Genomic DNA, 22,495 nt, shown 5'->3' on the forward strand with positions numbered 1-22,495 from the left:
AAAATAAAAAAGATCAAGCTTGTAGTGCTCCTGAGAAGGAAAGTGCAGTTCCCTTCTGAGTGGAAGACCTAGGTCTTGTTGACGGCACAGGAACTCACCCAGAAGATGACCAGGAGGCTTTTCTGTGCTACTCCAAGATATTTTCCAGGAGAATCCTGGGTGGCATGTGTGGTTCCCAGCTTCCTCCTCTTGTCAAGTAACCAGTGGCCTGATTGGAGCTGGCAGCCCCCTTGGGAACCGCTGAGTGCTGACTTCTGAGTCTTTTAACACGGCTGTGCACTGAGCATTCTGTTTTCATTTCCCACTTTCCCCTTTGTCACTTTCAATTAAACCAGGACAAGCTATGTAAAATTTGGTTAGTGATGTAAATAAGCCCTAATAGCAGAAAGACTGAAATGTGAAGAAACTGGTGGAGGAGTGAGTAGGTTTTACTGGAGAGTCACTGTAACCACAGCCTGACGGATGTCTGCTGTGTGGCCAGCACTGAGATGATCTAAAGCACTGTGTCTAGATTTTAGCAAAACTTCTGCAGCTACATTATACATTTTCATGTGAGGAAACTGAGGCATAAAGACTTTTAGTTATTATTCATATGGCTAGTGAGCAGGAATGCTAAGTTTAGTCCCATAGTTTAACTGAAGCTCACTGTCTTGTCTTTTTTTTTTGAGACAGAGTCTCACTCTGCCGCCCAGGCTGGAGTGCAGTGGCATGATCTAAGTTCACTGCAACCTCCGCCTCCTGAGTTCAAGCGATTCTTCTGCCTCAGCCTCCCGAGTAGCTGGGATTACAGGCGCACGCCACCACACCCAGCTAATTTTTGTATTTTTAGTAGACACAGGGTCTCATCATGTTGGCCAGGCTGGTCTTGAACTCCTGACCTCAGGTGATCTGCCCACCTCAGCCTCCCAAAGTGCTGGGATTACAGGCATAAGCCACTGTGCCCGGCTGTCTCTCTTTTAAGACTTAATATTTTTTAGAGCAGTTTTAGGTTCACAGCAAAATCCAGGGGGCAGAAAAGGCTCACACCTATAGACCCAGCTATAGGGGAGACTGAGACAGGAAGATCACTTGAGGCCAGGAGTTTGAGACCAGCCTGGGAAACATAGTAAAACCCACCCCCGCAACCAAAATTTTTTTTTTTTAATGATCCAGGCATGGTGGTGTGTGCCTATAGTCTCGGCTGCTTGGGAGGGTGAGGCAGGGGGACTGCTTGAGCCTAGGTCTTTGAAGCTGTAGTGAGCTATGATTGTGCCACAGCACTCTCACCTGGGTAACAGAACAAGACCCAACCTCTTTAAAAAAAAAAAAAAGTTTTTTTCTGGCTAGGGGCTGTGGGTCACACCTGTAATCCCAGCACTTTGGGAGGCTAATGTGGGTGGCTCGCTTGAGCTCAGAAGTTTGAGACCAGCCTGGGCAACATGGCAAAACCACGTCTCTACCAGAAATATAAAAGTTAGCCAGGCATGGTGGCACGCACCTATAATCCCAGCTACTTGGGAGGTTGAGGTGGGAGAATTGCTGGAGCCTGGGAAGTTGAGGCTACAGTGAGCTGTGATCATGCCACTGCACTCCAGCCTGGGTGATAGAGACCTGGTCTCAAAAACAATAAAAATAAATGAAATTTTTTTTCTGAGCAAAAGATAGAGATTTCCTGTATATCTTCTTTCCCTGAAATTTACAGCCTCCTCATTATCAACACCCCCCACCGGAGTGGCACATTTGTTAGAATTGATGAACCTCCATTGACATTTTATAATCACCCAACATCTACAGTGCACATTAGGGTTCACTCTTGGTGTTGTACATTCCATGGCTGTGGACAAATGTATAATGACATGATAACGGTGGAGTTACACAGAGTAGTTTCACTGCCCTAAAAATCCTCTGTGCCTATTTTTCCCTTTCTGCCTCCAGCACTTGGCACGATCTTGGCTCACTGCGACCTCTGCCTCCTGGGTTCAAGCGATTCTCCTGCCTCAGCCTCACAAATAGCTGGGACCTCAGGCATGTGTCTAATTCTTTGTATTTTTAGTAGAGATGGGGTTTCACCATGTTAGCCAGCATGGTCTCAATCTCCTGACCTCGTGATCTCCCTGCCTTGGCCTCCCAAAGGGCTGGGATTACAGATGTGAGCCATTGCGCCTGACTCCCGATCTTTTTCCCGTCTCTATAATTTGGCCTTTTCCAGAATGTCATATAGTTGGAACCGTACCACAGATAGCCCCTTCAGATTGGCTGCTTTCACTAAGTAACGTGCTTTTCCGTTTCCTTCATGTCTTCTTTACTCGGTAGCTCATTTCTTTTTAGCACTGTGTAATAACTCCATTGTCTTCATGTGCCGCAGTTTAGTCACCTGCTCAAGGACATCTTGGTCATTTCCAAGTTTTGGCAATTATGAATGAAGCTGCTGTAAACGTCCATGTGCTCACTCTCTTTTCACAGAACATTCTGTTCCGCTTAAGAGGTTTCATGGAGGACTCGCTTAGGTCCTCTGTGACAAATGGAACATGGTGAAAGCCTGGTGCCAGAGAGGAAAGAACGTACTGGATTTGATATCAGACAGACCTGATTTGCTTGGGAATTTGAATCCCAACTCTCTTCCATCTATGATTTAAAATTCTCAGTATTCCCTGCCATTAATGTACAGTGCTCTCTGAAGCATTTAGCCTTCCGTGGGCACTCTGAAATCCATGTGTGAACTATGCTCTAATGGTTGTACAGCTAAAGAAAATCGTGAAGCTCTTGAGGCTGGGTGCAGTGGCTCACGCCTGTAATCCCAGAACTTTGGGAGGCCAAGGCAGGCGGATCACTTGAGCTTAGGAGCATGAGACCAGCCTGGGCAACATAGTGAAACCCTGTCTCTTCCAAAAATATTTCTAAAAAAAAAAATTAGCTGGGTGTGCTGGCCTGACCCTGTGGTCCTAGGTACTCAGGAGACTGAGGCAGGAGGATCACTTGAGCTCAGGAGGCAGAAGTTGCAGTGAACCGAGATTGTGTCACTGCACTCCAGCCTGGTGGACAGAGTGAGACCCCATCTCAAAAAAAATTTTTCTATGGAGCTTTTGAGCCCAATACATTTTATTACAGAGTCTGATATTCTTGCTACTTACTTAGATTACTTAGGCTTTTTGCAAACATTTTTCATAGGTCGTAAAAAATTTAAGCTTTAGTTGGTCAATGGTGGGAGGTTAACACTTTCTTAAATACAAACCAGAGAGTCTTTGCCCTGGTGCCTGCCCTCCTCTGAGGTCCTGGAAGCTCCACACTTAGCTGCTGTTCTTATTGCCAGAATTTGCATTGTTAGAGGCCAGCCAGGCACATTCTTGTGTCTTTTGTTTTCCAGCTATTTTAGATAAAGTTTAAGACCTGGAAGTCACCATTGCCTGATTCCCATGGGAAATCTCGTCCAGTTACTTAGAGAAAATTCTTGTGGGAAAAAAAGGGGGAAAACAAATAACTGATTGTTGACAGGCTCGTGGAAAGAAATTTCCATATATGACCCAACTTCCTTGCCGGTGTTTCGGAAAGCTGTGGTTTTGTGATTCAAGTTCCTACTACCCCAGAACAGACGTGATTCCAAGAGAGGATTCTTCATGGTAAAGATGAGAAATAACTTGGAAGTACCGCTCTGAGCCCAAGCACGTCACTGGGCGCAATGTGGTTTTTGATAGATTTCTTCCTCCAAGGGCTTTGCTCTACCCTTTCCCACTTGAATAAGAAAGACTCTAATCATTTTTAAAATCATAATGGAGACTTAGTAAACGTAGGTGCCTGGTTTTTGTTTTTGTTTTGCTTTTAAGAGGAATTATTTTGAGATCTGGAAATTATAATGCAGTAAATTTTTAAAACTCTGAGCATCACTGGGAACTAAATGTTGCTACTGTTACGCTTACAGAAGAGCAGAGAGAGATGGGGAGGGGAGGGATTGACTAGGCAAGGAAACTACTCTGAAAAACACAACTTTCCAGTTCACAGAAGCTTCACTAGCCTTTTTTTTTTTTTTGAGATGGAGTCTTGCTCTGTCTACCAGGCTGGAGGGCAGTGGCGGGATCTGGGCTCACTGCAACCTCCAACTCCCAGGCTCAAGCAACTCTCCTGCCTCAGCCTCTTGAGTAGCTGAGACCACAGGCATGCACCTCCAAGCCCAGCTGATTTTTGTATTTTTAGTAGAGATGGGGTTTCACCATGTTGACCAGGTTGGTCTTGAACTCCGGACGTCTACTGATCCACCCACTTTGGCTTCCCAAAGTGCTGGGATTACAGGCCTGAGCCGCCACGCCCAGCTTTTCACTAGCCCTTCTAAAATGTGCTTGCAGGCTGGGTGTGGTGGCTCACACCTGTAACCCCAGCGCTTTGGGAAGCCGAGGCAGGTGGATCACCTGAGGTCAGGAGTTCGAGGCCAACATGGTGAAACCCCATCTCTACTAAAAATACAAAAAATTAGCTGGACATGGTGGCAGGCATCTGTAATCCTAGCTACTCAAGAAGCTGAGGCAGGAGAATTGCTTGAACCTGGGAAGCAGAGGTTACAGTTGGCCGAGATCACACCACTGCATTCCAGCCTGGGCAACAAGAATGAAACTCCATCTAAAACAACAACAACAAAACAATAAAATGTGCTTGCAGATGAGTCACAGTAGCATGGAGTATTTGTTGAATGTACACTCTGTACAGGTGCCTGGAGACGCACACTATCAGTGACTGCCCTCGACCACTGTAGCACGTTGGCAAGAGTCAAGCTTCAAGGTTATTCCCCTGTTGGATGAGAAAAATGCCAGAGCCCTGACTCCTACCTCTGACACACCTGGTGTGCACCTCCACACTTGGTGGCGTTAAGATGTACCACACTCCAGGGGAGTCATTAGGGAGGAAACATCCACATCGTCTTGAGTTTCTAAAAACCAAATGAATGGCAGTGCTTTCACCATTCGACACTATCAGTGCCGTGAAGATAAAATACAACGAGTTGGAGCTTCCGAACTCTCCCCACAGTCAGAGTGGAATGGCGATGGGTTTTTGGTCTGCTGGTTTAGTTCATATGCTCCAAGTAGCATGGGCAGCAGTCTGAGCCCAGACGGGCCTGGCCACAGTCCTTTCCCAAAGGCCTGTTCCACTTGGCTTGTTCTCCCCACTGTGCGGTGCCAGGTAGGTGGGCTGAGCTAGATTGCAGTTGTCTCCAGGTACAGCTGCTGTGAGGAGTGGCCCACTTTCCTTTCGTCTATAATGGGGAGAAGCTTGGAACTTGGGCAGATGTCAAGAGCAAGAAACCAGCTTTGAGGCTTTCCTGAAGACCCACTTTCTCTAAAAAAAATCGCTCCTGATTCTCCCAGCCCATGGTGATAGGTCCGTGTGGGAACCTCGGTGTCCTCACTGCCTTAATCCATTGCTTCACGTCTGGCGTGCGTTGCCTTGTAGTGGTGGGAATCTTTTCATCTGGATACTCCTCATCTTCACAGCAAGTTTATGTAGCGCATGTGCTTAGAGGAGACCCTTGTTAATTATTTGTCTGATTCTGGTCTTGAGAGGTAGCCGTTCTCATGGACACCAGCAGGGTCATACCCTGAAGCTTTAGAGAAATGTCTTTAGGGATGCTCAGAAACATTGATTTCTTAGAGTTCCCAGAGCCTTGAGAGGCATTCGACAGAATTCTCAAGCTGAAATTGGCTGGTGATATTGGCTCAGAAAATTCCTTCTTCCCTCTGCCCAGCAGAGTGTGTGTTGTCACCAACTCTTGGAGCCTGTCCCTGGGGGTCTTCATGTCTGTGGCAGGATTCCTGGAAATGAACTCAAGTCCTGGTAGAGCTGGATTGAGTTTCCAAAACCAAAATTGTCTCCATTTCTGTGAAGAAAGAAACAACCTGTAACTCAGAGGATTGATTGGGCTGACAAGCCAGGCTGGAAAATGGGGACTGAGCAGTTATCTATGGCCCTCGATGACTGGCAGGAGGGTCTGAGGGGCCAAGGAGGCACAAATCCCTTTAAGTGAGGGCGTGGAAAGTCATCCTAAGCAAAAAGATCAAAGCCAGGAGCATCCCATTACCCGACTTCCAACTATGCATAAGTCTATAATAACTAAAACAGCATGGTACTGGTACAAAAACGGACACACAAACCGGTGGAACAGAATAGAGAACCCAGAAATAAAGCCATACACCTATAGCCATCTGATCTTCCACAAAGTTAACAAAAATAAACAACAAAGAAAGAACTGTCTGTTTAATAAACGGTGCTGGGGCGGCTGGCTAGCCATATGCAGAAGCATGAAACCGGACCCCTACCTTTTACTTCAAAAATTAACTCATTGTGGACTAAAGATTTAAATGTAAGACCTCAAAGAGTAAGAATCTTAGAAGAAAATCTAGGAAACACCATTCTGGACGTCGGCCTTGGAAAAGAATTTATGGCTAAGTCCTCAAATGCAGTTAGAACAAAAACAAAAATTGACAAGTGAGACCTAATTAAAGAGCTTCTACACAGCAAAAGAAATTATCCACAGAGTAAACAGACAGCCTACGGAATGGGAGAAAATATTCGCAAACTCTGCTTCCAGCAAAGGTCTAATATCTAGAATCTACAAGGAACTTAAACTATTCAACAAGCAAAAAACAGATAAACCCAGTTACTAAGTAGGCCAAAGACAGGAAAAGACATTTCTAAGTAGCCAGCAAACATGAAAACATGCTCAACTTTGCTTATCATCAGAGAAATGCAAATTAAAACCACAGTGAGATACCATCTCACACCAAAGAGTAGCTGTTATTTATGAAGTCAAGTAGCTCATGCCTATAATTCCAGCATTTTTGGAGGCCGAGGTGGGAGGATCATTTGAGGCTAAGAGTTTAAGACCAGCCTAAGAAACATAGCAAGACCCTGTCTTGACAGAAAGTAAAAAAAAATTAACCTGGCATGGTGGCATGTCTCTATAATCCAGCTACTTAGTGGCAGGGGATCCTTTGAGTCCAGGAGTTTGAGGCTGAAGAGAGCATAATTGTGCCACTGTGCTCCAGTCTGGGCAACAGAGCAAGACACTGCCTCTTAAAAAAATTTAAAAGCCGCCAGGTGCGGTGGTGCGTGCCTGTAGTCCCAGCTATTCGGGAGGCTGAGGTGAGAGGATCACTTAAGCCCAGGAGTTCTGGGCTTTACTGCACTTTGCCGATTGGGTGTCCGCACTAAGTTCAGCATCAATATAGTGACCTCCTGGGAACGGGGGACCACCAGGTTGCCTAAAGAGGGGTGAACTGGCCCAGGTTGGAAACGGAAAAGGTCAAAACTCCCATGCTGATCAGTAGTGGGATCACACCTGTGAATAGCCACTGCATTCCAGCCTGGGCAACATAGCGAGACCTTGTCTCTTAAAAAAACAAAAAAAAAATTTAAAATCCAGGCCAGCCACAGTAGCTCATGCCTGTAATCCCAGCACTCTGGCAGGCCAAGGTGGGTTTCATGGGTTACATGGTGAAACCCTGTCTCTACTAGAAGTACAAAATTAGGCAGGCATGGTGGTACGTGTCTTTACTCTCAGCTACTTGGGAGGCTGAGGCAGGAGAATCTGTTGAACCTGGAAGGCAGAGGTTGCAGTGAGCCAAGATTGTGCCACTGCACTCCAGCCTGGGCAATAAGGTAGAAACTCGATTTAAAAAAAAAAAAAGGCCAAAAAATAACTGGTACTGGAAGAGGCTTTGGAGAAAAGCAAATACTTATACACTGTCGGTGTGAATGTAAGTTAGTTTGGCCACTGTGGAAAGCTGTTTGGAGATTCCTCAAAGAACTTAAAACAGAACTCTACCATTCAACCCAGCAATCCCATTACTAGGTATCTATCTAAAAGAAAACAAATCATTCTATCAAAAAGACACGTGCACTTGTATGTTCATCGCAGCACTATTAACAGTAGCAAAGACAGGGTATCAACCTATGTCCTGTGTGCCCATTAATGGTAGAGTGGGTAAAGAAAATGCCATATAGATACACCATGGAACACAACACAGCCATTAAAAAGAATGAAATCATGTCTTTTGCAGTAACATGGATGCAGCTGGAGGCCATTATCCTAAGTGAATTAACACAGGAACAGAAAACTAAATACTATATATTCTCACTTATAAGTGGGAGCTAAACATTGGGTACTTACGGACATAAAGATGAGAACAATAGGCGCTGGAGACTCCTAGAGGAGGCGAGCCAGGGTTGAAAACTTAACTATTGGGTACCATGCTCAGTACCTGGGTGACAGGATCAGTTGTACTCCATACCTCAGCATAACACAGTATACCCAGGTAACCAACCTGCATGTGTACCCCTGGATCTAAAATAAAAATAGATTACAGGCACTTGCCACCACGTCCGGCTAATTTTTGTATTTTTAGTAGAGACGGGGTTTCAGCATGTTGGTCAGGCTGGTGTTGAACTGACATCAAGTGATCCACCCACCTTGGCCTCCCAAAGTGCTGGGATTACAGGTGTGCGCCACTGCGCCTGACCACATAGTGGGTTTTTTAGGGCATGGCAGGTTTGAGGTGCCTACAGGACACTCAGCTGCAGCTGGGCAGGAGGTCAGAAAAGAGAGAGAGATTGAGGAGTTGGTGGCTCTTACTTGGTTACTGTAGCTATGAAAGTTGAGGGGATAATCCAGGTCACAGGAGGGACGAAGGAACAAAGGAAGAAGATGGTGCCCCTCCAAGGCTCACCCTGGCCTAGCAGGAGGAAGGAGGCTGAAAAGAGGGGACCAGGGAACTGGAGGCAGCTCTGTCCACCAAAGGCTTATGGCTAATGGGACAGATTTGACAGCTAAGAAATAGATCTGTATATGATGAAGGCCCCAGAGCATGATGGTGTCAGTTCATGCTCCTAGCGTTGCATGAGTTGAGGGTGTGTGAACTCCAGGAGGGCGGGATGGGCCACAGCCTCGTGGAGCTTTCTTCGATGTATTCTGAACCCTCTGCATTGATGGCAGAAGTTGGAAGGGATCTGCTTCCTCACACTTGCAGGCTGGGGTCCTCTTCGCTGGCACGATTGGCAGGGTGTTCCCCATCAGCACTGACCTTATCGTCTCCCGTCGGGGGCAGGGAAACAAGCCTTGTTCACTTTCATAACTTTCTGTGTGGATTTTTGACTGGGGGATGGGAAAAGGGGAGAAGGAAACATTAGTGCTTCCTGTTGTTTTCAAGACCATTTATGAATTGCATTTTATGGTCTTTTCATTTAGTGACATCAAGCATATGAAGCATGATAGCCATAGAACTAGCCAGTGGTGGCCGGGCACAGTGGCTCACACCTGTAATCCCAGCACCTTGGGAGGCCGAGGTGGGCAATCACGAGGTCAGGAGATCGAGACCATTCTGGCTAACACAGTGAAACCTCGTCTCTACTAAAAATACAAAAAATTAGGTGGGTGTGGGGTACATGCCTGTAGTCCCAGCTACTCGGGAGGCTGAGGCAGGAGAATCGCTGGAACCTAGGAGGTGGAGGCTGCAGTGAACCCAGATTGCATAACTGCACTCCAGCCTGGGCAACAGAGCGAGACTCTTTTTTTTAGACAAAGAAAATCCAGGCCCCATTGACTTTACACGCTTAATATAAAAGTTCTCATTTTAATAATTTTAAATATATCATTTTGTGGCGTTAAGTACATTCACACTGTTGTGCAGCCACCAGCACTATCCATCTCCAGAAGACTCTTCGTCTTGCAAAACTGAAACTCTGTATCCATTAAGCAGTAACTTCCCATTCCTCCCCTCCCTGGCAACCACCATTCTACTTTCTGTCTCTGAATTTTGCTATTCTGAGTGCCTCATATTATTAAAATCATACAGGGTTTGTCCTTTTATAACAGGTTTATTTCATTTAGCATAGTGTCTTTTCAAAACTCATCCAAGTAGTAGCATGCGTCAGAATTTCCTTCCTTTTTATGGCTGAACAGTATTCTATACGTATGTATCACAGTTTCTGTATCCATTCATCCGTCAGTGGACGCATAGATTGCTTCCACCTTTTGGTTATTGTGTGAACAGTGCTGTCACAAATATCAGGGATGTGAATATCAATTTGTATGTCTGTTTTCGGTTCTTGGGTTTATACCCAGGGGTATCCCTTGGTTTTTGCTGTTTGATTGACTCCTACTCTGCTGGGGATTTCTGGGATTGCTGTCTTTGTTACCCTTCTGTTTTAGCTTCTGGGAGAATCTTAGGTGTGTCCCTAGGCTGGAGCACCATTACTGAGCCCCTGCCTAAAGGTCCTGCCCACAGAGATCCACATCTTGTCCACTTAGCACCATCTTAGAGTTTGAATCAGAAGATTCACGTTCTAACCTCAGTACTTCTACCTGTGTGCCTGTGATGTTGCAGAACTTCCTCCTCTTCCTGTAGAGCTGTGTTTCCGCACCACGCAGTGAGAAGGTAGAACTCGGTGATCTTCAGGGTCCCTCCCAGGTGATGGACAGTGGGGTCACTGTGGTCTCCTAAGCTCGATGACCAAGGAACCAAGGTGGGCACGAAGAAGGCAGAGCCCCAGATACCTGTTATGGATAATGTAATTCAGCTTCCCAGAAATCTGGGATGGTTAGATGGCTTGTGTCCTTGCTGAATTCTGGCACATGCTACGTGTTTTGTTTTGTGAGTAAACGTAGCAGTAATTCCCCTTAAAGCAAAACTATATGCTGTATATTATCCACCCTTTGTTGAGAGAATGGGGTAAGGAGAGGCGGGATAACTGGTTTGACCATAGATTTTAGGCAGATATCACCATCTAATACAATCAAGGATACTTCATAGGCAAATTTTACCACTTGTTAGGACTGCACTTTGGTCACAGGCCAAGGCAATTTTTAATCATTTTCCCTCACTTCTTTTAAAAGAAAAAAAATTAAAGAGCAGACTTCCTTCACCTTAGCTTGAACTGTGAGCAGGAGTCCACGCTTTCCTGAACTAGGAAGGTAAGTTCCAGGAAGTTGCCCACACATCAACTTCCAGGCCTCTCGAGTGCACATAAAAATGTTGACTAGCCTGGGGCTCCCTGCTGGGGTTTGGAGATGAGGTACTAGTCCTCCCATTAGTGCTTTCTCTGCCGCACCAGGGAGACATCATATGTACCAGTGATGTCGTGTCTTTGTTTCATGGCGGATCCTGTTTCTGTTTTCAGGAATGTGTTAGGGTATTGGGATGACTAGAACCTATTTGGAGCACATGTGATGAAAATGTATAGCATTTTCTTTTTAGGAGATATTTTAACCATCTTAAAAAAAAAAGTCTTAAGTCCAGATACTAAGCCATCAGTGTTTTTAATATATGGAAAATGTAGAAGCAGTTTCAAAAAGTTCTCACTGTGACTGGAACTAGGTTATGACAATACAGGGCTCCTAGGGGAAAAATTTATACTGGATAAAACTCTAAAATAAATGAATATGCTAAAAAAAAAAAAAAAAAAAACCCAAAATCTGGCTGGGGGTGGTGACTCATGGCTATAATCCGAGCACTTTGGGAGGCCATAGTGGGCGGATCACTTGAGACCAGGAGTTTGAGGCCAGCCTGGCCAACACGGTGAAACCCCATCTCTACTAAAAATATAAAAATTAGCCAGGCGTGGTGGCAAGCACCTGTAATCCCAGCTACTCTAGGAGGCTGAGGCAGAAGAATCACTTGAACCTGGAGGATGGAGGTTGCAGTGAGTCAAAATTACTCCTGCCTGGGCAACAAAGCCAGACGCTGTCTCAAAAAAAAATAAATTAATTAAAAAAAGTGGCTGCAAGAAGAAAACAGAGGATGTTTGCTTCTGTTTTGTTCCTTTCAAGTATAGCTAATAAAAGACCTTGTGAGTACTGGAATAATAAAATGCCATTCCTGTAAGTTGTGCATGTAAATTTTTATACCTACACCAAAGGTTCTTGGAATAAAGATTTCAAAATTCCACAACAGTCTCTGGCTGCAAGACCCCTTTTGCTTTAGCTGTAAAACAAGGCAAATTTTACACATAATAGAAACTACTATATACGTATGTTGGTTTAGGGAAACCTATTTTTTAACGTTCTATTTCCTGATAAAATCTTAGAAAAATCGTATTGTCAGTAAAAGCTGCTGATGTTCTCAGCAACTCAAGGGCTGACTGATAATTTCTGGTTTTGCTAGTACTAGTCTACAGTGGAATTTGGAAGCTTAGTCAGAGTACAAAAGTTGTAGATTTGGCCAGGTGCAGTGGCTCACGCCTGTAATTCCAGCACTTTGGGAGTCCGAGGCAGGCAGAACATGAGGTCAGGAGATTTGAGACCATCCTGGCCAACATGGTGAAACTCCTTTTCTACTAAAAATACAAAAATTAACTGGGTGTGGTGGTGCATGCCTGTAGTCCCAGCTATTCAGGAGGCTGAGGCAGGAGAATTGCTTGAATTCGGGAGGTGGAGGTTGCAGTAAGCAGAGATCGCACTCCAGCCTAGCAACAGCGTGAGACTGTGTCTCAAAAAAGAAAGAAAGAAAGAAAAAAACGTCGTAGATTTGGTGTCATCGTGACAAATGGCTTTTATTTCCCAACATTTCTTTATAAAATATTTCAAACTCTTGATTTTTGTTTGCATTTTTTTTAAAAACCTGGCCCTTTAATAAGTGCAAGACAGATTAAATTCATTGTGAAATACTAGATCACTGGGTGGAAAGTTTCTTCACTGATCATCCTAGCTTCACATTTTTAGTTATGTGAAGTACACATTTGGTTTTCTCCTGCCTGAAATCTTCAGTCCACCTCCATGGCAGACTGTAGAATGAAGCAGCTGTGGTCTGTGGCCAGTCAGGTGTGTGTCCTTTGCTGATGGAAGAGCTGATCTGCAGATACCTGCAGGAGGAAGCCATGTATGATGTCTGCTGGGATTTGATTTCCCCCCATACTCCTGGAAAATGAGAACCGTTTATAGCAGCCTGGTTCCAGTACACTGGCAGGGCAAGGATTGGCTCGTTCTTTTACAAACACAGTGTGGCTGGATGCACTCATAAATGAAAAATGATCTGAGTGCTGTGGGTGGGTGGGGCTCTGGAGCTCAGGAGGTGAAGCCAGGAGGAAAGAGAAAGAGAGAATCTGCTCCTCAGCTCCACGGAGCATGGGGAGCTGGCAGGAAGTTGGAGCACACATGGCGCAGCTTGTGTTTTGTTGATAGTTAATAACCCAGGACTTTAAAGACCTGAATGGAGAAGGGAAATGAAGCACAACCAACTTTGGAGTCTGTCCCATTCCAGAGGCTGCTGAAGCACAGCAGGGCACGCTCACCTGACCAGCTATAAAGCAGGTAGGAGGGGAGACCTGAGTGGTGAAGAGAATCACATTTTCTCTTGAACACAACTTACAGGTCTTCCAAAGGTTTATTATTTTTTAATCACATGAGAGATGAGCAATTAATAACGTAAAGGAAAGACTCAGCTGGAATCATACTGATGTCTGCCCAAGCAAGAGTTTTCTTAGTTACTTGTTTTGATGACCAAATGACAGTTTTATTCTGAGAGTTGCTTTTAAAAAAAATTACACAAAAGCATGCAGCATTGAAGCTAAAATTCATTTAAAAATTGGCAGATAATAAATGAACTCCAGACACTCTGTTTTAGAACAAATACTTTGAAGGGAGTTGACCAGAAACTGATTTTCAGGCTTGACTGTGGCTATATTTTTAGATTCCAGAGCCAATGAGGTGCTCACTAATTTTTGCTGGCTTTTGTAAGAAAGGAGGTGGATGTATAACAGCTGTGAAATATCCTGAAATTGACTGGGATCCAGAGCGAATCCCGAATGCGCTAATGTTTTCTCCATTAAGGCAGGCTGCCTCTGCTCAGCTTCTAAGTCAGGGGATTGGAAAGCAGTGTGAAAGTGAAGTGTGAATCCTGAATATTTGTCATGGAGTAGGGGGAGTACAGAGGGTTGGAAACTGTCACAGTGACGTTTCACACTCAGAAGTAGAAAATAAATGGGGAGGACCATGGGTGGCAGCCACATGCAAGGATAATTTTAAAACTGATTTTCGATTCCCATGATGGTAGCTGAGTCTCAGGGTGTTCTTTCCGTTGTCAGGTTTGGGGCTTGTGATAAGAGAAGTAGAACAGAATAAAGATCATCTCCAGCCCGGGGTTCTGAATCATTTCTAGGCCTTCTCATGGGCACTGGGATGATCTGACATGCGTTCCCCCCTACTGAAGTGGTCAGAGTGCTGTGGGATTGGTCTAACATGGAGGAGGTTGGATAGAAGTGGTGCATGTGGTCAGCCTGAGAAGAACGTCAGAGGTAGGTAGAGAACTTTGTTTCGGTAGAGTAGCCCAGCCTGAATCCTGGAACTCTTTGCGTTGAGGTTTGGAGAATGCCCCGTAGCCACAGGAGTGTGTCTGAAAAGGCAGAAGTGGGAGCTGCTTTGGTTGCTGCTTACCGCCTGGCTGGCATCCTCGTGCTGTGGTCGTCCTCATGCCGTAGTGGCCACGTTTTGTGGCTTTGCATTTTAGTCTTGGAGGACTGGGGGATGACTTGTGTTCAGTCAAGCAAGCCCACACATCATTGCTAGTCTCTTTCTCCTTGTGATTTCACAGCATTTCACAGCTAGCCTTCTATGGGAGGAGGAACACCAACTCCTGTGGTCTTTTAGGAAAATTTTCACCCTATATTCCTACGATTCCCACCCCAGCTCTTGCTCTTTCTTGCCTGCTGTCCACCTGTTGTGTGAGTTCCCTTTGTCTCCCATCCTTCAGACTCATCTGTCCCAGGTGCTATCTGCAGTGACTTAAGCTGGGTTGGGGACAGGCTCCTTCCCAGGGTTCCTCCTGGAAGCGGTGTTCAGCAAGCTATGGCCCTTGGGCAAATCCACCCTGTCCTAGCCTGCTTTTGTATGGCCTGGGAGCTAAGAATGTGTTTTACATTTTAAAGAATTGAAGAAACAAAGAAGAATATAGGACAGGGACGGTGACCCACAAAACCTATCTGATCTTTCATAAAAAAATATTTGCTGGTTTGCTGGTCAGCCTGTTGATTTTTTTTTTCTTATTAGACACCATCTTGGCCAGGCTGGTGTCAAAGTTTTGACCTCAAGTAATCTGCCCACCTCGACCTCCCAAAGTGCTAGAATTATAGGCGTGAGCCACCGCACCCAGCACCCCACCCTGACCTGTTGACTTTTTAATATCATTGGTGAACAGCGTGATTGGTGTGTTGATGCAGCAAATTAAGTCCTCAGTGATTTGAACAGGCTGCTGTTTGGGAAACTGATTTTAGTTTCTTAGTCTGTATTAAATGGTGCCATCGCCTCCAAGTGGGTAGATTTGGGAGTTAGGAAGTTGAAGCTTTTCTGTAGCGTCCCATCAATAGCAAAGAAATATTAGATGAACTGTGTGCCTATGGTTGGATTTTCACCCTTTTTCCTGGTTTATTAACCCACTGGAGAAGATACCGATGAGGCCAGCCATGTATTGACTGTGTGCCCTACTGGAAGAACCCAGTGGGGACCAAATGTCTGCTAATTCACACAAATCATTCACTTCTTACTTTTGCAAACTGAATGCTGGCTAGACTTCCACAATCTGAGAGTGTTTCATGTTGCCACTTTGAAAAAAAAGATGTTTTTTGTTATTTAAAAAACAGCAGCTGAATACCATGTTTTCTTATATTTGGAACAGTGTTTCTTTATGGCTCTCTAAGAAAGCTTACTGTCGACCCCCCAACCTCAGCCCTCCAACGTTACCCCTGAACATGCAGTTCTCTTCTACCCAGCACAGTATTTCATTGTTAATGTCATTTCTAATCAAGGAAGAGGAAAATCTTGTGGCCTTATTCATGTGTAACTTGTGTCGAAACTTCAGGCCTAGATACAGAGCTGACTTTGTAAGTAGCTTTTTGTCCATTGCAGAAACACAGGAAAGCACCTCACAGGAGATGGTGGTTTACTGCTAGGGCATTTCAACCATCTCTCCTGTATTTGGAAATGGGATGTTGTCAGTAGAGAAGAATGGGGGTGGGGCCTCGTTTGACAAAACAAGTGAGGAAGGATGAAAATATGAATAGTATGGTGCCCCACGGGAGGTAGGGCCTGGAAAACAAGATGGCGCCTGTACGCTTGATGAGCCAGGCTGTCAGAGCTGGGAGGGGTGGGTCCTTGAATCTACCACAGGAGCTAGGCAGCACTTTTGTATTTAGAAAAGGGGTTGGCTCTGAATTTAGAGATTAAGCAACCTGCTGTTCCTGTATGCACTGGAATTTCAGACACAGTCAGAAACCTGATTTGCGTAACTGCTGAAACTCAACTGGAAACCAACCAGACTGAGGCCTGGACACCTCAGGCAGGCAAGGGGTGCTCAGGAATCAGCACGTGAGAGAATGTACCAGGCTTGCCCAAGAGGGAGTGGTGCTGTGTGGCCAGATGCAGTGAGGTGGGCTCTGGGGTGAAAGGCCGGCGTTGGGTTCCCAGAAGGCTCAGGCTGGAGGGTGAGTAACCTCCTCCTCTGCATGAGTAGGCAGTGTGTGTCAGAATTCCAAAACTACTTGGTATCACATAGTAGCACACAGGGCCCTTTTGCTTCTGAGCCATGCAACCAAGCTGGCTTCTAAAGAGACGGAAACCACTGAAGTCTAATCACTGAAGTGGCGTGCAAGCCACGAGCAGCCCGTAACAAGCCAACTTGTCTATACAGTGTTGTGAGGGCTGAGTGTCCTTCTCAAAGCTGGAGCTGCTGTCATCTCCCTTTGGCCGTGGAAACGGGACTGGAATCTGACATCTCTTTATCGGTTTTTTCCCTGATGGTGAATAGGATCAAAGACCAAGCCAGATGTATGCATATATATGCAAAGTGTGTAAACCTAGAGGAGAGGAACAGCCAGGCAAAATAGAAGTTATGATTCTGAGTTCAAGAAAACTTGTGATCATGTGTGTAAAAGGGAATCGATCATTCCGTGGCTCAGTGGCCAGCAGGGGATCCTACTGTGGCTTTGTGTTTACCTACAAGCTGTGCCCCTCTAAGAGCTTTTGTAGGTGATACAGCCTCTCACTTCCAAACACGATTTCTATAGATTTCCTGCACTGGGCACTGGGGGTGGAGCATAAGGTCCATCATGCCGTGGAGATCCCGACTGGAGCCCTGGCTTTACTCAGTGGCCTGGGAGCAAGATAGCGACATTCTCTCTCCATGGACATGGCAACTCTTCCTTATAGCACAGCATGCGCCATTATGCCTTCTGTTGTCTTTGCTGTCCGCTGCGGGCCCCTCTGCCCAGATTGCCTTTGTTTATTAAGCGCAAGTGTGCCTCACTGGGTAGCCACACTGTGACTCCACAGATGGCCTCAGCAGGGTACATCATCAGCCCTGCACCATGAGGTCCCTGCACCATGAGTCAGGCCATGACAGCGGTGACTTGGGACTCTAGATCTGCCTTCCCTTTCTGTCAGGATCTCCCTGCAGAATCAACCCAATTATATGTTACGTGCAGCAGAGGAACTTGGTCCTTAAAGGGACCAAAAGTGACTCGTTTGGTAGAAGAGAAGGATCACCCGATAGTTTGTATTTTTGGTAATTTTGAGGTTTGGAGGCTGTCAGGGAGGCCTAAAGCCAAATACACCCAGACCATCTCTTTGCCTTTCTCATTTCAACACTTCCCAAATTAGAAGGTGGAAACCATGTTGGAAATTGGCAGAGTAAGGTGAGTCTGAGGAAGGTGCAAAGTGGCCTTTGAGAATCGTTTGGTAAGAAGCCTGTATTTCAGTGAGACAGCTCAGACCGCGGGAGCAGAACATCAGTGCAGATTACTCCCAGTGAAGGGCAGACAGACGTTCTGTTTATGTATTGTATTTTTCCAAGGCTTGCCCTTTTAACAAAAACTTACAATTCTTACAAACTCTGCTTCCCATCCCCACACCTCCCCCCGACAAAAAAAAAGTGGTTCTGCAGTGAATAATTTAGAATTCTACACAAGTAACAAAAATGGAAGCCCCCAAGCAATGAGGTAAGTGACAGGAGATTCAAGGATAGCAGAGTTGGTCTTCATTTGAATGGCATGAATCCCAGAATTCATCATGGTGCTCTTCATGGAACAGCAGCTTTTCACTCTTGCCTTATTTTGTTGTTTGTTTGTTGGCTTGTGTGAGATGGAATCTTGCTCTGTCACCCAGGCTGGAGTGCAGTGTCTCGATCTTGGCTCACTGCAACCCCCGCCTCTGGTTCAAGCAATTCTCTTACCTCAGCCTCCCAAGTAGCTGGGACTACAGGCCCACGCTGCCACACCTGGCTAATTTTTTGTATTTTAGTAGAGACAGGGTTTCACCATGTTGCCTAGGCTGGTCTTGAACTCTGGCGGTCAGGCAATCCGCCCGCCTTGGCCTCCCGAAGTGCTGGGATTACAGGCATGAGCCACCGCGCCCAGCCCCACTCTTGCTTTGCACCAACATTTCTGCTCCTTTGACAACAGTGTTCATATTTTCTCTTGCTGGCCGCTTTCACCAGCAAGAGGAGGAGCTTTCCAAGGAGCGCCATCTTTGACTTGCCAAATTCCACCTTTGCCCTGAGTTTGCAACACTCTGACTTCAGTTCCCAGATGACTGCCCATGGGGTAGAGGCTTGACTTTTGGCAGTAAACTGCTGGCTTTGGAAAACATCACAGGTATTTTATTGAAACAGATGCAAGACAGTTTTGGCAGGGGAGCCATAAAGACCTGGAGGGGAAGCAGAAAATTACATCTAAGTGCTGCAGGAAAGAAGGTGGCAGAAATAAAGGATGCAGTTTGGATTTGTAAAGCTAAGTCCTTTGCACAATCTGTTTTACAGGCTAGAACATGCTTGACTTGAGTTTATCCCTCAAGTGAGTCAAAGAACATTAAAAGAGAATGAAACGCTGAAGCTGAGAAATGTATGTACTTGGGGACAGCTTGGTGTTTGAGGATGTTATTGGGGTCCCACTGGCCCATCCAAACTTTGCGTGATGAAAATCCTGCTGTTTTCATAATGCTGAGACATTAGATCCTCTTACACCTGTGTCTAATGAGACATTTGTAATGCATTTGTTAGAGTAATAGAAATTCAACTTCTCATCTTAAAAGTGAGTGGATTCAGCCATTTCAGTAGAAGAAACATCAGTCATCTCTGTAGTCTTCTGGTGGCTTCAATCATTACATTTGTTGTCACTGGAATTTCAAAATGGGGATAGAATCTGCTATCAGTTTTAGTGTGTGTTTTGTTTTGTTTTCATTCTGTGCGTTCTTCATTTACCCCAGAAGCAATGTCTGGACTCTTAAGCAGTCTCGAAGCCAAGATCTCAAACCTGCAAGTTAGTCACTATTCTAGGCCAAATCACAGTGAATAATACAGCATTGACTATTAAAATCGTCTTTACTCTGATGTGATTTACTATGATAGACCTTTGTTATCCACAGGTTGACTCTGAAATTGGCGAGGTTTCCTCTGCTTTCAACCTATTTTCTTTTTTATGGCTGTGTCTTATGTGATTAGCCCTGGAGCAAGGATAGGTGGAGAACTAGGTCAAGATGATAATGCAGCTGACTAGTCATAGAATGTTCAGACTGCAAGGTTTAGAGATCTCTTTTTCAGGTGACCAAACCTAGATAAAGAAACCCTAAGTGTGCATGCTGTCGTGTGTGTGTCTGTGTGTGTGTGTGTGTGTGTAATGTAATTGTTTCATGGCACTCAGGGACCTCGAGATGAGCAAAATTTTTTTTTAAAGGAACAAAGTTGCACTCTGTTGTCCAAGCTGGAGTGCAGTGGTGCAATCATAGCTTGCTGTAAACTTGAACACTTGGGCTCAAGCAATCCTCCTGCCTTAGCTTCCCAAAGTACTGGGATTATAAGCGTGAGCCACTGCACCTGGCCAAACAAAAACTCTTTATATAAGACTGTGTCTCAATTTGTAGGTCTGTCTTTTCTTTTGTAAACGTGTGGTCCAAACACACTCAAATGATTTGCTTTTTCTTAGAGAAATGCCTCATGGTGTTGTAGCAACTTTTCTGTGAGTTCAGACCAAGTGTCAGATGAACTCTGCAAGGCTGATGTGCTCAGTTGCGTTTTGCTTTCATGGCACTTGGGTTGGTGTGAGGGGAAAATAGCCTACAGAACAGTCTAGATGCTTTGGATGTATAGTTCTGAAATTCAGAGACAAGGCTGGGCATGGTGATTCACGCCTGTAATCCCAGCACTTTTGGAGGTCAGGAGAGGTGGTGGTGGAGGGGGGGAGTGGATCACCTGAGGTTGGGAGTTCGAGACCAACTTGGCCAACATGGCGAAAACCCGTCTCTACCAAAAATATAAAAATCAGCCAGGTGTGGTGACATGTGCCTGTAATCCCTTGTGCCTGTAATCCCAGTTACTTGGGAGGCTGAGGCAGGAGAATCTCTTGAACCTGGGAAGTGGAGGTTGCAGTGAGCTGACGTCGCGCCACTGCACTCTAGCCTGGGCAACAGAGCAAGACTCCATCTAAAAAAAAAAAAAAAAAAATTCAGAGACAAATTGATTTTGGCTTTTCCTGAAAATGGATCTTATTTTGAGAACCACAGTTGACACGGCTGTGGAAAGTGTTGCTTATTCTTGGCAAGAAAACTGCCCTGAAAAGGTGCTTATGATCCAGGAGACAGAAGCATGCCCTAGACACTCTGGCAGAGCTGGGGTAACAGTTCAGAACTCAGCATTAGTAGTTTGTATTAAATCCATATTTGTACGGTAGGACTCAAGCAGATCAAGAAGTCGCTTCCTAAAAAGTGGGATTATTTTAGTTACCCTGTGTCATGGTATTCAGGATATAACATGGAATGTACATTCGGCATGTAATAGTTCTGTTTCAGAAATATTTAGAACCCAGCCTAGAGCGTTTGATCCAAAGTACATATTAAACACTTGCGTGCTTAGCTATGTGGAAGCCACAAGACAAAAAGAAGCTGACGAGGCAAATGCAGTCGCTATCGGAGAAGGAAGTGATTTGACCAGCTTGTGCTCAACCTAAGATCAGACAGAGACAGACAGAGGGCACCACATTCTCTTTATTCCTCTCACACAGGATCTTTAAGCATCTCTTCCTCTAACCTGGATTCTATTAGATTTCAGTGGGACTGTGAACCTGGAAGGGGAAGCAAACTGAACTGTAGCTCAAATTTAGTATTTCCTTCCATAATGGACATAGGCAACGAAGGACAGTAGTATTAGCAATCCTTATGTCTTTGTCACCAGCACGAATGATACTCAAATAATTGTAGCAGAAAAATCCCAGTATCATGTACACCCTTTACTCCTTTGAGACTATGTCAGCTGGTCTGTTTAGCAGCTGTGTTGCTAGATCTGTGAATTCTGTGTAACAAAGAAGCACATATAGGTTATTGTGTTACAACTTTCTAAATATTTAGGATATAGTTTTTCCAAATAATTGGTTTTCTTTGTAATTCTATGCATTTTATGCATTTCAAATGTAATTTTTGAAACTTTACCAGATAGCCGGAGAATCCACAGCACAAAATAATGAGAGAAGGAAGAAAAGGAACCCAGTCTTAAGGGCTACCATTTGGTATTTCCTTAGATCTTCATTTACCAGGAAAAAAAAATAACCCCAGGACAGCACAATGTGTTTTAGCCTATCCCTAGGTGACTGGGGGATCTTGATATGCGGTAAGTCTGGGATGGGGCCTGAGATCTCTGCTTTTCTAACAAATTCAGAGTAGCTGGGCTGTAGCCTACAGCAATTCAGATAAGGACCCCTGTTTTCCAAACTCACTTCCTGTAATTTTGATAAATCTTAGTTGTAGGTAGCTTAAGTATTGGGACACCTGGTTGTGGGAAGAGACGTTCCAGGAGAGGAAATGTGGGAAAATCCCACAGGACAGACTTTACCTGCTTCCAAGTCTATATGTTGCCTCCAAGTGTATATGTTAGATCCCACGGTAACTTTCCTGTTGGGATTTTTTGTTTGTTAGTTTAGACGGAGTTGTACTCTTGTTGCCCCAGGCTGGAGTGCAATGACATGATCTCGGCTCACTGCAACCTCCACCTCCGGGGTTCAAGTGATTCTCCTGCCTCAGCCTCCTGAGTAGCTGGGATTACAGGCACGTGCCACCATGCCCAGCTAATTTTGTATTTTTAGTAGAGACAGGGTTTCACCATGTTGGTCAGGCTGGTCTACGAAATCCTGACCTCGTGTTCCACCTGCCTCAGCCTCCCAAAGTACTTTGGGATGTTAATTAGGTGGAAGCTCAGGCTTGGGGAGAGGCTGCCAAGGTGAAGGGTGGGGTGGCAGCGTGTGTACACGTGTCCCCAGGTGACTCTCTCATGGTGTGCGTTCCCTGGGAAGCAGCTGCAGCTGCGCCTTGGAGGGGCTGCTTCCTGAGCTCTTCGCTGGTGTGCACCAGGTGAGCTGCGAGCCGAGCCGTGCACAGCAGCTGCCTGCCTGCCTGCCTGCAGCCAATTACCTCAGCCCTGCTGGATACGGAAGAGGGTAGATTACCATCTGATCCCACACGTGTGCAGACCAGCTGCTCTGTGCTCAGGAGTGTTGTGTATAGGGCTTGCTT

At 45.3% G+C, this 22,495-nt stretch overlaps 1 protein-coding gene across 3 annotated transcripts in view; it reads left to right on the top strand.

Moving 5' to 3' along the window:
* Window positions 1-22,495, top strand: part of PDZD2 (PDZ domain containing 2) — a 398,209-nt gene that overhangs the window by 208,415 nt on the left and 167,299 nt on the right. Inside the window, exon 1 of one of the 3 annotated variants that reach the window (XM_064375913.1) lies at window positions 12,994-13,264. The exons of the other annotated variants lie outside the window; for them this stretch is intronic. The gene's annotated coding sequence lies outside the window, so the exon portion shown is untranslated. Of the gene's footprint in view, window positions 1-12,993; window positions 13,265-22,495 lie in introns of those variants that run through there. 3 annotated transcript variants of the gene reach the window in all.

This window comes from Aotus nancymaae, unplaced genomic scaffold, assembly GCF_030222135.1.
Source record: "Aotus nancymaae isolate 86718 unplaced genomic scaffold, 86718_ANA_hifiasm-v0.15.2.pri h1tg000014l, whole genome shotgun sequence".
Taxonomy (NCBI): Eukaryota; Metazoa; Chordata; class Mammalia; order Primates; family Aotidae; genus Aotus; species Aotus nancymaae.